This window comes from Cavia porcellus, unplaced genomic scaffold, assembly GCF_034190915.1.
Source record: "Cavia porcellus strain 051 isolate PalLab524CR breed Dunkin Hartley unplaced genomic scaffold, mCavPor4.1 scaffold_32, whole genome shotgun sequence".
NCBI lineage: Eukaryota > Metazoa > Chordata > Mammalia > Rodentia > Caviidae > Cavia > Cavia porcellus.
The window spans coordinates 20606887-20622229 of NW_026947515.1; the positions used below are offsets into that span (position 1 = coordinate 20606887).

Below are 15343 nucleotides of genomic sequence, written 5' to 3' on the forward strand. Positions count from 1 at the left end.
AGGCATGTGAACTTTTGGAATACAGATGGGAATGTTAGGGTTAGTATCTTTTACAAAGTTGTCATCTGAGGGACTGGAATTTAAGGTTAATAAGGCAAATTGTCCTTTAGACTATTGTACTTTCCAAGTCTGACCCACAGCTGACATGCAAGGCTAGAATATTGCTGTAGATGAGCTACATATAAAAGTGGATATACAAAATAAGAGGCAATGTTAAGCTTAACCTTTTCTTGTAAATGCATTAAAATTTGTGGACCAGGCAGAATAGTATATGTAGGGTTAGTCCTCTCTGTAGAATGGAAAGTCTTTGCGGGCCTGTCCATTCATGTAAAGGGTCTAAGCAAATGTAGACCACATGTAGCCCAGTACTCTTTTCCCTGAACCACAGGAATATATGCTTCTAGAGGACCAAGCATCGCAAGGAAAAGATTTTCAGGTGATTGAACCAAACCCTGGCTGTTAACTAAGTGGTGAGCCTCATGAACTATCTGCTGCAGGCCTTTCCAGGACTGCGGACGATGTGCTGTCACGTTTGTTGCTTGAGGTCTTGGGGAAAGGCTTGATACATATTGCACAGGTGGGTTGGATTCTGGTCACAGAACAGGTCTGATGATCATAATATTGCTCAGTTTTCTATGGAAATACAAGCATGTCCTTGGCCCCAGTTTAAAAGTGATGCTGGCCCATTCCAAACATCTGATTTGAGGTCTTGCCAAGCAGAATTTAGAAAACTTTTTTTTTTAAATTTTTATTTTGAAAGTATACAACAGAACAAGTCAGAATAAAGGCAACTAAGATCGTATAGTGAAATTGGTACAGAACTTCACAGCAGGTTACCGGGATAACAGTAATAGGTATCACATTATATTTTGTTATCTTTATATTAGTTGTTCTTTCAATCCCTTATATCAAAATGAGATGAAATATAGAACACTATAGAACTTATCAAAACAGAATATTGAATACAGCAGTACCATTAATCAGAAAAGAGCAAAACAGTAATAGAAATATTTGCCTTCAAAGAAACGGTAGAAGAAAGTCCCCCTTATTTGCTATGGTCAACCTCCCAGGAGATGCTCAGATTTCTGGTTCCCATTTGCTAATGGGCGGGGGGGTGGTGTGGAGCAGGAGGATAGGGGAAGTGGGATATTTGACTCTAGAGCATATAGCAATAGGTTCACTATTGCTAAGCAGGGAGGCAGAATGGTCATTTGTTTTCACAGCATTCTCAGTTCCAACATGGCGTGGATTTCAGGAGACACTGCTAGTTCTCCCCCTGGAAGGGCTGTAGTGGGCCACATTACTGCCGCTTACCGGGAGGGGAGGTGCTGGCTTGGCTTCCCAGAGTCCTAAGTTCCAGTATGGCCTGGATCTCAGGAGACACTGCTAGTTCTCCCCCTGGAAGGGCTGCAGTGGGCCACACTGCCTCCGCTTACCAGGGAGGGGAGGTGCTGGCTTGGCTTCCCAGAGTCCTAAGTTCGAACAAGGCATGGATCTCAGGAGACTCTGCTAGTTCTCCAAGGGCTGCAGTGGGCCACACCCCGCCACTTACCAGGGAGGGGAGGTGTTGGCTTGGCTTTCCAGAGTCCTAAGTTCGAACATGGCCTGGATCTCTGGGGACACTGCTAGTTCTCACCATGGAAGGGCTGCAGTCTCCAGAATTTAGAAAACTTAAATGTTCACTAATATAAGCAGGACCAATAGCAGGTTTTATTTTTTGTGATACCCCTAAGTTAGCAAAGGCTGATACATAATGCTGTATGACATGTCAACTTTGCTTACCTGAATGATGGGTGGCATGGATCATATGTGAGAAAGTCTCTGTAGAGGCATGAATATACTTAAGCTTGTTAAAAGAAGCTATATGGATAATGTTCATTTGCCATAACTGATTGGTTCTAAGACCTTTGGGATCTTAACTCTGTTAAGGAATAGGCCTAGGAATGAGCTGACAGGCAGGACCCGACATAATGATTTGTCTAGCTTGTTTTCTGGTAATGTCAAAATCCTTTTGCAGAGATTTAGAATTTTGATGAAAAAATTTATGGAATAGTCTCAATTTATTAAAAATGGAAACCAGATTTATGAGAGCATCTGTGTTATAATTACCTAATGACAATAGACTTGGCAGATTAGAATGTGTCTAATATGATCAAGAAAGAATGGAGCAGTTTTACTTAATATAGCTCTTAGCAGTTTTAAAAATAATTGTAATAGTGTATGTTTGAGATAATCCAATTGCAGTTGTTCTTTTACCAATGTTAACAAAATCCTTAACTTTTCCTTCAGGGAAGTACCAGTGGCCTTCATTACAAAGCAATTCCAGATTTATTTTGTTTAATTAAGGGCACAATTTGAAGAATATAGTCCTGCAAGGTTTTACCCAAACCTTTGCTTTCTTGGTATTTCATCTTAGCCATCATCATCCTACTAACTTGTGATACATACCTCTAAGGCACAGAAGTAACTAAGAGAGTATCCCGTTTCTTCCTAAGTGCCAGGTCCCATAGACTGACAGGAATGGGGTGGAATAAAGTGGTGTTACAATGCCTGTCTGTCTATCATACTGACCTAGGGAAGTGGCAGTGTAATCTGAAACAGACTCAGGGGAAGCCTAAGCCTACCGAAGCTGTGGAAGTGAATCTAGTCAATCAGGCAGGTGTCCATGATTGGCTGTGGACTATAGTGACATCAGTTCCCATATTGTCAATCCAGTAAAATATTTCCCATTTAGCTTAATAGTACAAGTAGGTGTATGAGCTGTAATACCTTGGAAGAATAAAGTTCCTTGCTTAAAGGTTCATCTCTATCAGGTTCGCACATGGGGGTAAGGACACGAGTGGAAATCTCCGTGGGAATTAATATTGACTTTTCTCCCTTCAATAAATGAACGTAAGAAGCCGCTGGTAAATCTAACTTTGCACTCTGATTGGTCCAGTAGATTAAGGAAACAAGATAAACAAGATTTGGCTGTGCATCCATCCCAGCAGAGGGACTGCTGCTTCTCTGATTTGGACCGGATATAGTTGGTTTGACAAGGTCCAAATCATTTGAGTATTGACTGATCAGTTTTTTGTTTTTATTGGAACCCTTGGTTTGGTCACATGGTAAGTTTCTCTGCAAGAGTGTGCAGTTTTTATGAACTTTAGATTTACAGTGTTTCTTCAGTGTAAGCCTTTCATGCAACCTGGACACAGATTGGGTTCAGTTTGAGCAGCTGAAGGAGCTGGTGCCTTTAGAGGCAGTGCACAGTGTTGGCTAGTGTGTCTAATGTGTTCTTGCTCACCACAATAAAAATGTTTAATCAGATGGAATTTATTTCAAGGTTTTGGGATACAGTTTGTGCCATGAGTGCAGAAGCTTGGACAGTTGATCTGATATTTTGGCATGCAAAAATGTAAGCAGATAAATCTTTAGTATGAGGCACTGAGGCTAAGACTCCTTTGCACTCATCACTGACATTCTCATATGCTGATTGGCAAATGAGCATTTTAGCTGTAATGTTGTGAGAAATCTGCCTGTTTATTGCCTCTTGTAATTGTGCTACAAACTCAGTGTAAGATTCTGTGGGACCCTGAGGTATCTGAGTAAAGTATTTATTAGGTGTACCTCCCTCTGGGATAGAAATCCATGCATAGTGTAGAAGCTTTTTACACTGCATGGAAAAAAGGGTGGGGCCCTGGCCTGAAATTTTAAGTCAGAATATTGGCCTGTGCCAGATAACATGCCATGCATAATAACTAAGATTTCCATCTTTGCTATCTCAATTACTCTGAGTTTGTTCTGAAATGAGTGTCTGTAAATATAATTCAAAATGTAAGAATTGTGCTATGACAGACACATGCAGGCAAGATGGCTTACATCACCTGGCACCATTTGAAAACCTTGAATTATGTTATCTAGACAACCAAGAGTATAAGGACTCTGGACTCCATTGTCTATTACACTCTGCCTCAGTTCTTTTAAGAGCAAAAAGTTACATGTGTTTATGAGTAGGGTGTTCTGGGTCTGTGTCTTTAGTGAATAGAAAGCATTCTAGCTGTGCACATATTCTCATATGGCTGTACCTAGACTTTTTTTTGCTGGTGGGGGAAGAGGAGGGTTACTGAGCTGACTCTGTGGTATGAGGGAAGGAGAGGCTGTGAGAAACAGATCAGCAGAAGGCTTATCTTCCAAATTGGGTGTGGAGAATGAAGCTGAGTATTTGAGTAAGTTGGAAAAGTTTTGCATTTCTTTATGAATGTTTTGCAAAAGTAAATTTATTTGATTATCTGCACTGTATTTAAAGAAGCTGTCCTCCTTCAGCAGCCCATGTTCAGGCACAATACCATGGTAATCTGATTCTTTTGTTATGGTCACCTTAGGGTCCTTTTTTCATTCAGTTACTATATGCATAGGTATATTGTCATCACAGAGTGCTTTGTAATGGTAACCTTTTGTTGGTCTGATTTTTTTGCTAAGTTATGTTGCAAGGATGAGAAGGCTATCTTCACTAAGTTATATGTGGCTACAGTTTGCAGGTGGATTTTGCTATTCTGGGTTTTAGCTACATAAAAGCTCTCACCTATTTGATCCCAGACTTTGATATTGAGTGTACCACCTTTGAGGAGGGTAGAACATAGTTATCTGATAGAGTAATCTAAAAACTTGCTTAGATGGCACATTAATATCTGTATCATTTAACAGCTGTATAATCAGTAGGCTGAATTCTTTCTCTTCTGCAGATAAAGAATATGCTTGCCCCATTGTTACCCTTGGTGAATAGACTCCTACTTGCTGCCTGCATCTGAGCACTATAATTAGTAAAATGCTCTGTTTACCTTAAAATTTGTCATGTGCGGTCCAGTGGGTTGCCAGCACCTGGATAGTGGTCATCATGCCATGAAGACTGTGCATTCCAGCCATGTTGAGCACCAAATATAGAGAGCCTTTCCTACACCTTGATGCCGTCTGGGAAGTTTATATTTATAACCCCATGGAAGCATCATTGGAATTCTAGTGAGTTAATTCTAATCTGTCACTTCCAGTGCAACCCACAGTGAGAATAAAAGACACTAAGACGTATTTATAGTTACAGGTAACCAAGGAATACTAAATCTGACCAGGATAAAGGTTCAGTGGTACAAAGTCCCTGACCCAGGGTCCAAACGAGATTTTATTAATTCATGAAGAAAGGAGTGGCTTGAGGGTAGGTGACTGAGAATGGCAGAAAATATGTGAGTACTGTGCGCTGGGCTAGGTAGGAAGCCTGAAAGCATCTTTGCAATATGCAGAGAGAAGGATGTGCAGAAAGATTAACCTGCATAACACAGTTGAGGTAGCAGCTAATGTTTTGAGTATGGTGCTTCAGTCTAATATGTAAACTTTTCTGCCCTGGGAAACCATAGCCTCTTATTTTGAGTCTTGATCCCCATTGACAGCCCTGGTGTGGTGGTTCTTCATCCTGCTGGCTCAACCATATTTTCTGAGAGTCACGGGGTGGGAAAACGGTGACTATTGCCTAGCTTCAAAGATTACACATCAGCACCTCAACTAGCCTTGTTTACATTGCTTAGAGGCAATTGAAGGGAAAAGGAAATGGCCTAGCCAGCTTTGTACATATCAATACATGGAGATAGAGCCATGTTTATTCAAAGAAGAGATAACTGCTCTTTGTTTAAGGATAGCCATCATGTGGTCCTCCATAGGACTGCCTTGTTAGTAATTTAAATTGGCCAATTTTTCTGCAGATCTTTGTCCTACAAATTGACCGCAATCCCTGCAATAAATAACTGAAAGACTCCCTTAAAGTTATCAGGTCTACATAGGGCAGAGGTGTAGCACTCTGTATGACCTGCCTGATGAACTCAGACCTCACCAAGGAGGTGGCTGCTGCTCAGGTGGCCACTGAGATGAAGCTGTCATTGAAACATCTGTACCAATTGTGTGTGTGTGTGTGTGTGAGGGGGATGTTAAATTTCCTAGTTTCTTTCCTGATAGCTGTGGTTCTGATAGCCAGTAAATAAATTAGTTGAGTAATATAATGTCCCGGTTCAAAAACCCAGATGTCATGTAACTGAACCACAATCTGAACTATCCCTGAATAATCTGAATCAGTAATCCCAAGGAGTGCGTCAAAACCCTGTGTGTTTAATCTATTTTTCCTAGGAGCGGACGCATGGTAGCTAAGGGAAGAGATCCCCAGATTTCTGTGGGGATTTTAACAGGTTTATCTCCTCCAATCAAGGCCACGTGTTCAGCAACAGGAAGGTCTAATCCTGTATGTTTTGGGGTTCTGGTGATAAGGGACTCAACAGTCTTTTGGAGACCCACTGAGGACTGGGGCTGTTAGCCTGTACTGGCAATGCACCCTTTGTTTTCTGGGCCTGGGCTAGGCTTGCACCCTGTTTTCCCCCAGTGGAGTGACATTTCAGTAATGCTTAGAGTGACACTGATTAGTCCAGTGATTTCCTTTTGACATCTAGGACAGGGGCTTGGTGCTTTCCCCTCGAGGAGAAGGACAATTGCATTCTTTCTTTCATGGCAGTTGAGTGCATAGTTTATAGATATGTCCTGCTTTGCCACAATTAAAATATGGTCTTTTTAAAGAAGCCTGATTTTGTTTGACTAACCAAACATAGCTTGAGCAAATGTAGAGGATTTATGTCCTCCAGTACCCACATCTTGGCATACTTTCATGGACAGTATGAAAAGTCATCTCTTGATTTTGTTGTACTTGTTCAGCTGTTAACTTTTTTTTTTTTTGGTGCCAGGAATCGAACTCACGACCTTGTACTTGTCAGTGCGTATGCTGCTGAGCTAAAGTCCCAGCTCCGTAGCTGCTAACTCTTTGGCATGGAAACTCAAATACTGCATTGCAGAAAGGCAGGACCTAGACGAGCGTTTAACATCTAAAGGAAGCAAGTGAAAAGCTCCTAGAACAGACTGACAAGCCTAATGGGAAAGGTCCTTGAACCCCTTGTTCATGACACTGGATTTTAATTCTTTAAGCAGTTTATCCTCCAAAGGATTATGCTCATGAACATTTCACTGTGGATTAGTAGGGTCAGGGTGATCATTAATTGGAAATGCACATGACTTGAAGGACTCTCTGTGAACGCAGTCTGTTTAACCATTCTTTGATAAGAAAACACTACTTCTGTATTGACTGCAGATGGAAGGGAAGGAGGAAGAAAAGGGGACCATGGCTCTTCACCTACATTAAAAATTTTTTTTTTATTTTAAAGGAAGAAAAAATAAAAATAAAAATAAACAGTTTCAAGACAGGCTAGTAGGACAGTAATAATAATTAATATATTGCATACTATTATCTTTTTTGTTATTAGTAGGGATCAAACTCATGACCATGTGCTTGCCAGGCAGGCACTTGTACTGTTAAACTACATCCCTGACCCATATTGTTATCTTAGAGTAGTTTGAGTACAAGATGAAGGAATGAAATATTGTCCAAATAATGTTAGCTCAAATCTTCCTTTTCAATGAGCTAAGAGAAACTAGCAGTGTAACTATCTTAACTATCTCGTGTACATATATATATATTTTTCTTTTTTCTTCCTTTATTTCCCCTGTTGACCATCCCACTTTCTCTTTTGAATAGTTTCTTCCAATTCACAATATCTGTTGTATATATTGATCTTATTTACTCATTCAGTTTCTCACACTAGTGAGACAATATGATGTTTACACATGTGGGTCAATTTATTTCACTTATGAATATGCTTTGGAATTGTATCCATTTATCTATAAAAGTCTGAAGTTTATTCTTCTTTGTGGCTGAGTAATACTACATTATAAAAAAACCACATCTTTTTTTATCCATTCCTTGGTTGATGGGCATCTGGGTTGTTTCAAGATTTAGCTATAACAAATTGTGCTACTATAAACATGACTTCCACCCTCATTTTTATCTTCTTTCAAGGTGTGGGATGTTTTCCTGCAGTCAGAATTGCATGGACCAACCTCTATATGGAGACAATTTCACGAATATTACAGAGGCCTAGCTGGGAGGATGTTTCAGAACTTCTCCCACTTGATCCCAATGTTCTACATTAAACATGCCAGTCTGAGGAAACCAAAGATTACGTTTGATAACATTTTGTAAGATATAAGAAAGCAACTGGGTACTGACTTGAGTGCCAGACTGGAGCAACAGAATTTCCAATAAACAGTTGTAACATTACTTCAAGAAATTCTGCCCCATTACCCTGCCTGAAAAGGTTTTCTGCACAAACTCCTTGTTTCTTTTTCTTTCTTCCTTTTTTTTTTTTTTTTGCTTTGGCTGACTAGCTCAGCTTCTGTCTGCTGTGGAACGCCCCATTCTGACTTTCTGCACCTTCCACCCCATGGACTTTCCCTGGTCAAGTCCCTGTTTGGGCGCCACTTATAGTAAACCACCCTATGAGTTTGTCTGTGACTTGGGTGGGAGAAAATCAGGATGAAAGACAAAAAGACACAGAATTAATTTGGGAAAAGAGCCCACAGGGCTCTTGACTCTAGTGAACAAAGAGCTGTGAGCATTTGCTTACATTGCCTTTATTTAATCAGACATGGGATCAAGCAATTGGAATAGCACAAGATTCGTTTGTCTCCCGTTACCTATAGTCCATGCTCAGGTAAACAGCTGAATCTCAGCTGTGTTGATGTTTCCCTGGAGCTTGCAACATGCCAGCATGCTGTATGCCTCCAACATAGCACAGCTTGCTGCTTATCTCCTTTGTGTTCAGAGAGAAGACCAATTAGGTCTTTATCCTCATTATCTGGTCTCCTACATCTGCTAATGTTTGAAACATCAAAGATCCTGATGTTCACTCCTCACCCCCGTCATTTCAGTTTACCTTTGAATGTAGCCATTTTATCTGCTCACTCGAACACAATTGTCACTTTCCCCTGAGTTTTTTGAGCGGGTTGAAGATGTCACATGAGTTTGCAAATTCTGCAATTCATTGAAATATGCTACTGGTGGTAACTGGAGCAGCTCTTACAACTCCAAACCTCTGGCCAGTGATCTGCCTTTAGAAAACTATCTCACTTCTGTATGAGAAAAGATGTATTTCTGTGTGCTTGTCTTCTCATATAGCTGCATTGAATAAGTGTGAATTAATGGCATGTACTTTTTGTTATATATATATATATATATATATATATTGCTATGTATTTTAGCTTGGAGGTCCTCCTGCCTGCCACCACACCTGGCTGTCTTTTTTTTTTTTTTTGTCCTCTGCTTGCTTTGGGCTTAATTTACTTTTCTTTCTCTAAGTCCTTAGGGAAAAAACTCATATTACTGATCTGAGACTTTTTCTTTACTAATATAAGCTGTTTTCCTCTCAGCCCAATGTTAGCTGCAGCTTATAGTTTTTGGTAAGCTGCAATTCTTATCTTTACTCATTTGAAAATATCTAAAAATTTCCCTTGAAAGTGCCTGTTGGTCTCATGTGTGTATTTGACAGATGCTTTTTTTGTTGTTGTTATTGGCTTCTTACTTGATTCTGTTGTGGTTTGGGATATCCTTTGTATGTTTTCTATCCTTTTAAGTGTAAGATTGCCTTATGCCGAAGAATGAGGGCTGTGTTGGTGGATGTCTCACAACGCTGGGAGAAGAATATGCAAACTGTTCGCTTCACAGGTGCTCTGTGAATCTCAGGTACAGAGGTTTATAGCCTTGTTCAGATCAGTGGTGTCCTTGCTGATTTTCTGAGTATATTTATTCTATCTGTTACTGAGAGAAGAGGATGGAAGTCCCTAACTAGAATCATTGGTTTGTCTATTTCATCTGTTAATGTGATCCATTTTATTTATAATTTTCCAAATTGATTTTAGGAGATGGGGTCCTGGTGTATTGTCCAGGCTGGCCTCTAAACTCTGGCCTCAAGTGATCATTGTCCCCAGTAAACCTCCCACAGGTATTCCCTGTTTTTTGCTTCATTTATTTGCTTAAGTTTTAGCCTGAGAGGTAGGCAGACCATACCAGGTTGTTGTATGGACTACATAACACAGAGGGAATAGCTTACCACCAGATGGTGACATCAGTTGAGCATTATTGCCTATCAGCCCCCGTGCCAGGTGCTTTTTTGGCATCATCTTGTATAATCCCTGACTGTTCCATGATGGCCACAGTGGTGCCACTGTCATTGCCATTTTAGGAGTAGGAAACCAGTAAGAAGGTTGCCTGCCAGGGTGCCTGTCTCATGACCATTCTGCCTGTCTCATTAGTGTCCTGTGCCAGAGCTTGACACCTAGCTAACCTCCTAGTAAAATTTGATGGCTTACTGATCTCGACATTAGATAAATGAACATTGTAGCCAGGTGTGGTGGCACAGGCCTGTAATCCCAGCACTTGGAAGGCTGAGACAGGAGGATCACTGGATTATCACAAGGTCAATTCAAGGTCAATCTGAACTACACAGTGAGACTTTATTTTTTTAAAAAATGTATTTATGCAGTACCACCAGTTTAGTAGGTTCTGTCTTGGGCTCTAGAAGATGTGTAAGTGGAAATGGAGGCTGAAATTCACAATGCAGCAGGAGGCTGAGCAGCTACCCCTAAGGTGGAGGGATCAGGTCCCACACATGGATCCCACACCGGGTGGCACCCTTCCTGAGGAGAGAGCACATTGTTTTGCACTGGCCCAGGACATGCTTTGTTTGTTTGTTTGAGACAGTGTCTCATTGTATAGCCCAGGATGGCCTCAGACTTCTGATAATCCTACTTTAACCACCTGAGTGCTGGGGTTGCAGGCGTGTGCCACCACACCTGGCTACATCGTGCATTTATCTAATCACACATTACAGCTCAGGACATGTCTGCTGAGTGAAGAATGAGTTACTGAAGACTTCTAGTCTGAAGTCTTCAGACTGGAGGGAGTCAAGGATTTGTGGGACGCGACTCAGCTCGGACAATTTTTTTTTAAATTTTATTTTATTTTGCAGTTCTGAGGTTAGAATCCAGGTCCTTGCACATGCTAAGTAAGCCCTTTACCACTGAGATACACTTATAGACCTAGAACTTTTTATTTGTTTTTAAAATCTAATGTGGTGGTAAGGCCATTTTATTTTATGGTGGTATTATGACTTGTGTTTAGATGTTCCCCCAGAGCTTCACGCAATCATAGGTGGGGCTTTTCAGAGGTGGCTGGATCTAGAGTGTATGATCCTGGAATTGATTCATGGTACAATGCTAGGATCCAGGACACTAGGGTTAAGGATGTGAGTGCTACCTGCCCTAAGTAGCCTGAATAAGATATAAGAGATAGAAAGAGCTGTGATTATCCCTTTTTGCTTTGCTATTTTTTGCCTATCATGAACTGTTTTTCCTCTGTGATCCCTCTCTGAGCTGTCATCCTGCCTTGGAGACAGCCAATTAGGGACTAAAACCTCTACAAACTGTGAGCTAAATAAATTTTTTCCACTTTAACTGTGGTGCTCGGTATTTAGTCTTAGCAATGAGAGAGAAGCCACTAAGACAGGTAGATTAGGGACTCAGAAGAGTGACTGCTCAGGAACTGTGCACAGCAAATCGGTCCCATGGTTTGCAGATGGATGTTGCCTGAGTGGGCAACACCAGACAGCTGTGCAGCCCAGGAAAGGCCAAAGGCTGTGACTCTGGAGGCATATTTTGCATGACAATGTGTCCTGCCTGTGGACCCTTTTCCTGCTCTGGACAGCTTCGTCCTGTTCCTCCTGTCCTTTGATGTGCATGTTAGTGCAGCAATGGTCAGTCCTTCATGTGGGATCGATGTGACTTTGACTCTTTCAGGCCCCTGTTGTTTGTTTGAATGTCACAATGTACCAGGGTGCTGTTGACCTGCTGCAAATCATTCGCTAATAAGAGGACATTGCTCTGAAGAGACTCCAGGTCCCTTGCTGAGGTGATACTGCTATGAGCCTCATCTGAATCCACCCGTGGGGCTGTCGCTGTAGAGCTGTTGCTGAGCCCATTCATCAGTGACCCAGGTGACCTGAGTCATCGCTGGGACTCAGCTGACATTTCCTCCTAACTCTGGTAGGTGGCTCCTGGTCAGCCCTTCACTTTTCTGCAGACAGTGACCTGGGAGAGGAGTCCATTCTTAGAGTTCCTGGGTGGCAGAAAGCCAGGACCTCAGATACTTGGATGTGATTAGGCTGGGAGGGAAAAGGGACTATTTTCAGTCAGGGTGACTGGGAGACCTTAGGGGCAGGGCCCTGGATTCCCTTACCTGCTCACTGTACCACAGGTCTTCAGTTCTTTTCCACACATCCAGTTTCAGGATGGAGGCCTGCCCTTGGGAATGGCTCACAGTGACAATCGAGAAGGGATCTTCTTTTGTCCTGAGTGGGCACTGGGGAGCTGGGAATTGCGCCTGAATTCTACTGAGTTATTAGTCATTCTTCCCTGTTAGGCAGGCTCTTATCCAGGCAACGTAAGTCCTCAAGGTGACCCAGGGTACCAGATGGATTTTTTTTTCTTCCTGCTAGAGGCAAGCTGACCGGGGCATGGGGACCTGGGTGGAGGAGGGACAGTGAACCATGTTCCAGTTTTGATGTTTGGCTCTACTATATTTGGAAGACCTGGGTGGATGTCAGTTACTTCTGGGTTCAGTTATGTTAGATGGTTAACCTGTAGGGTTTTTTTTTTCTTTTTCTTTTTTCTTTTTGGAGACAGGATTTCATTATGCAGTCCAGCCTGGTCTTGAACTCACCATGAAGCCCAGGCTGGCTTTGAACTCAGTGTGATCTTCTGCCTCAGCCTGCTGAGTGCTGAGATTACAGGCTTGTGCCACCACACCTAAGAGTTGGTTAATCTTTGAATGCCTCAGTTTACCTTCTTTATCTCAGCTCCCAGATTCTGAAGTGAAACATATCTTTTTCTTGCTTGCCTCCTTTCTCCTTGGGAATATTCAGGACCCAGAAACACAAGTTTTTATCCTTTTCTACTTGGGCGCGGCCAGGTCCTCCCCTGATCTCTGAGGCTCACATCTTGCTGGGCTTTCTGCTGGGAATCTGGATGACTGGGTTGGCCAAAGCTCCCTCCACCCCCACATCACCAGTAGTGGGTCTGAGGCTGCTCCACGCCGTTGGCTCTCTAATCTTCAGTGTGAGTAGGACTGCAGGACAGTGAGTTTCTTTTATAGTGGCTGAGGATTGCAAGAAATCAAGCAATGTGATGACCTTGGTAACTGGCATTAGGGACACCATTGTCCTGGTCATTTTGGTCTTTGACCTCCATAGAGCAAACCAGGCTGCCTTCCCCAGAGTGCACATTTGGTAGATAACTTTACATTCTCATAAAGACTCCAAGCAAGAGTGCTCTGCTCAGGGCGCATCAGGAAACAGAAACAGCAGGGTGTGGGGGCACAAAGCAGTCTGGAAGATGCTCTGCTCCCCTGTCCTACCAGGTTTCCAGCCTTGCCTTGCTCCCCAGGCCCCGCTGGCCTGAAGACTCCTGGAGCCACGCTAGGACAGTGCCAGGCCTTCAGCCCCGAGGCTCCTACCCTTCTCCCTGTGCCCTTTCCCCTGGCTGGATAGAGTCTGTCCTGCTGTTCATGCTCTGCTCTGTCCTCTTTGCCTTGGATAAATCTGTCCCAGTTCTGTGACTCAGTGTCAGGCCCCACAGACCCCAAGGGGCCAGAGGCCCAGTGCCTAAGGCACAGACTGGCTGTGGGACTGAGGGCAGTCCCGGAGGAGCTGGGCTGGTGGTCCCAGTGCAGCGCGCACTTGTCAGCCTCTTGCCCCTGGCTTGGTAGATGTCTGAGAAGTCGCTGCATGGCCAGCACTGTGTGCCCAGCTGGAGCCTGGCATAATTTACCAGCAGCAGGAACAGGAGTGCCCTGAGCATCCTCTGGGGAAACAGTTGGAACCCTGCAATAAACCCTGGTCAGCTGACTCGCTCAGATTAGTTCTCTGTAAGATGAGGAGGATGCCAACGTCTGTCTTGTGTCTTTCTGCTCAGAAAGACATGACTGCAGCCCACTGCAGACCATCCTCATGGGGAGCAAGTTTCCATTACATTGACATCAGCACCTTAGGAGAGCAGAGGGCTGGAGAGTTCTAGAGGAGAAGCGTGGCAGCTCATGGAGTGCTCCTTTAAGGATGTTCTGGCTACCAATAAATCCTCATCTATAGCGTTTCCCTGTACACTCCTGTGAGAACTGACAGTCTGTCTCTCTGTGTCCCTGTGTCTCTGTCTCTCTCTGTCTCTCTCTCTTTCTCCTTTGTAGTACTCTCCCTTAGAAACAAGCATTGGTCCTTGAGCTGTACTGGTGGTGAATACAGCTACCACTCATTAGCGAACATTTACTCTGTGTTGGTAGGGAAGTGGGTACTGAGGTACAAAGATTAAAAAAAAAAAACTTTCTCAGGGGCTGGGGATTTAGCTCAGTGGCATAAGTGCCTGCCTTGCAAGCAGGCAGTCGTCAGTTCGATCCCTGGTACCGGTAAAAATGAAAAAGACAAAAAAAAAAAAAAAAAAAGAAAAACTTTCTCTAGCCCAAAGAACTGTTACAGAAACAGGACTAATAATCAGATAATCGCAATAGGCATACAATAAGGACACAGTGAGCACCTTAGGCAGGAGTTAGAGGAATACTTCAGCTGGGTTTTAAGGGATGAATAGGAGCTTGCTGGTGAGCTGCAGAGGGACCAAGAACATGACAGGCATGGGTGTTGTAAAAGGGCCTGTGTGAGTGGTTGGGGTGGCGGCTGAAGGACTGCCTGTGGAAGGTCTGCCTGTGAGTGAATGTGACTCACACTGCCAGTGTGTGCTAGGAGTGGTGTACCCTGTGTAGATCAGGAGGGTTCAGGTGAGAGTGGCCAGTGGTGGTGAGGCCCCATCAGGGACCTTTGCTGTTCCTGGGCTTAGAAGACTGGAGCTGGTTGGGTGGCTACTTCCGAGTTGGAAAGACGATCAAGTGCTTGGGTAGGAGAACAAGGCAGGGTGAGGCAGTAGCTGGGGGCTGAGATGGTGCTCAGGAGAAGACGTGGGGACGAGCAAGGGCTTCCCACTGGCCACAGGTATACTTCTATGTTGATGAAGGGACCACACAGAGTCAGGACTTGGTCCTAGGCCAGTGCCTCCCACCCCTCTGCGCCTGTCCGTCTATTCCCGGCCATCAGTGCACAGAGCCTTCCTTGCAATCAGAGGGTGCTTAATGGATGTTATTATCAAATAAGAAAAACTGATGATCCCATTGAAGCCCTGAGTGTGGAAGCTGTGGATCTGCTGAGCTGGCCTCCGTCCACTCCTCCTGCTAAGGCGGGTGTTTCTCAGGAATGGTGTGTCCCGTGGGCCACATGGTGCTTCCCGTCCCTGCCCTCCACTGCTGAGAGGCCTGCGGGAAGCTCTGCTGTGCCAGTATAGGTAATTAGCAGCT

General features: G+C 43.5%; 1 protein-coding gene across 3 annotated transcripts in view; it reads left to right on the forward strand.

The window, feature by feature from the left end:
• Pemt (phosphatidylethanolamine N-methyltransferase) overlaps positions 1-15343 on the forward strand; it is an 84983-nt gene that overhangs the window by 8232 nt on the left and 61408 nt on the right. The window contains exon 1 of one of the 3 annotated variants that reach the window (XM_063242526.1): positions 11873-11997. The exons of the other annotated variants lie outside the window; for them this stretch is intronic. The gene's annotated coding sequence lies outside the window, so the exon portion shown is untranslated. Of the gene's footprint in view, positions 1-11872; positions 11998-15343 lie in introns of those variants that run through there. 3 annotated transcript variants of the gene reach the window in all.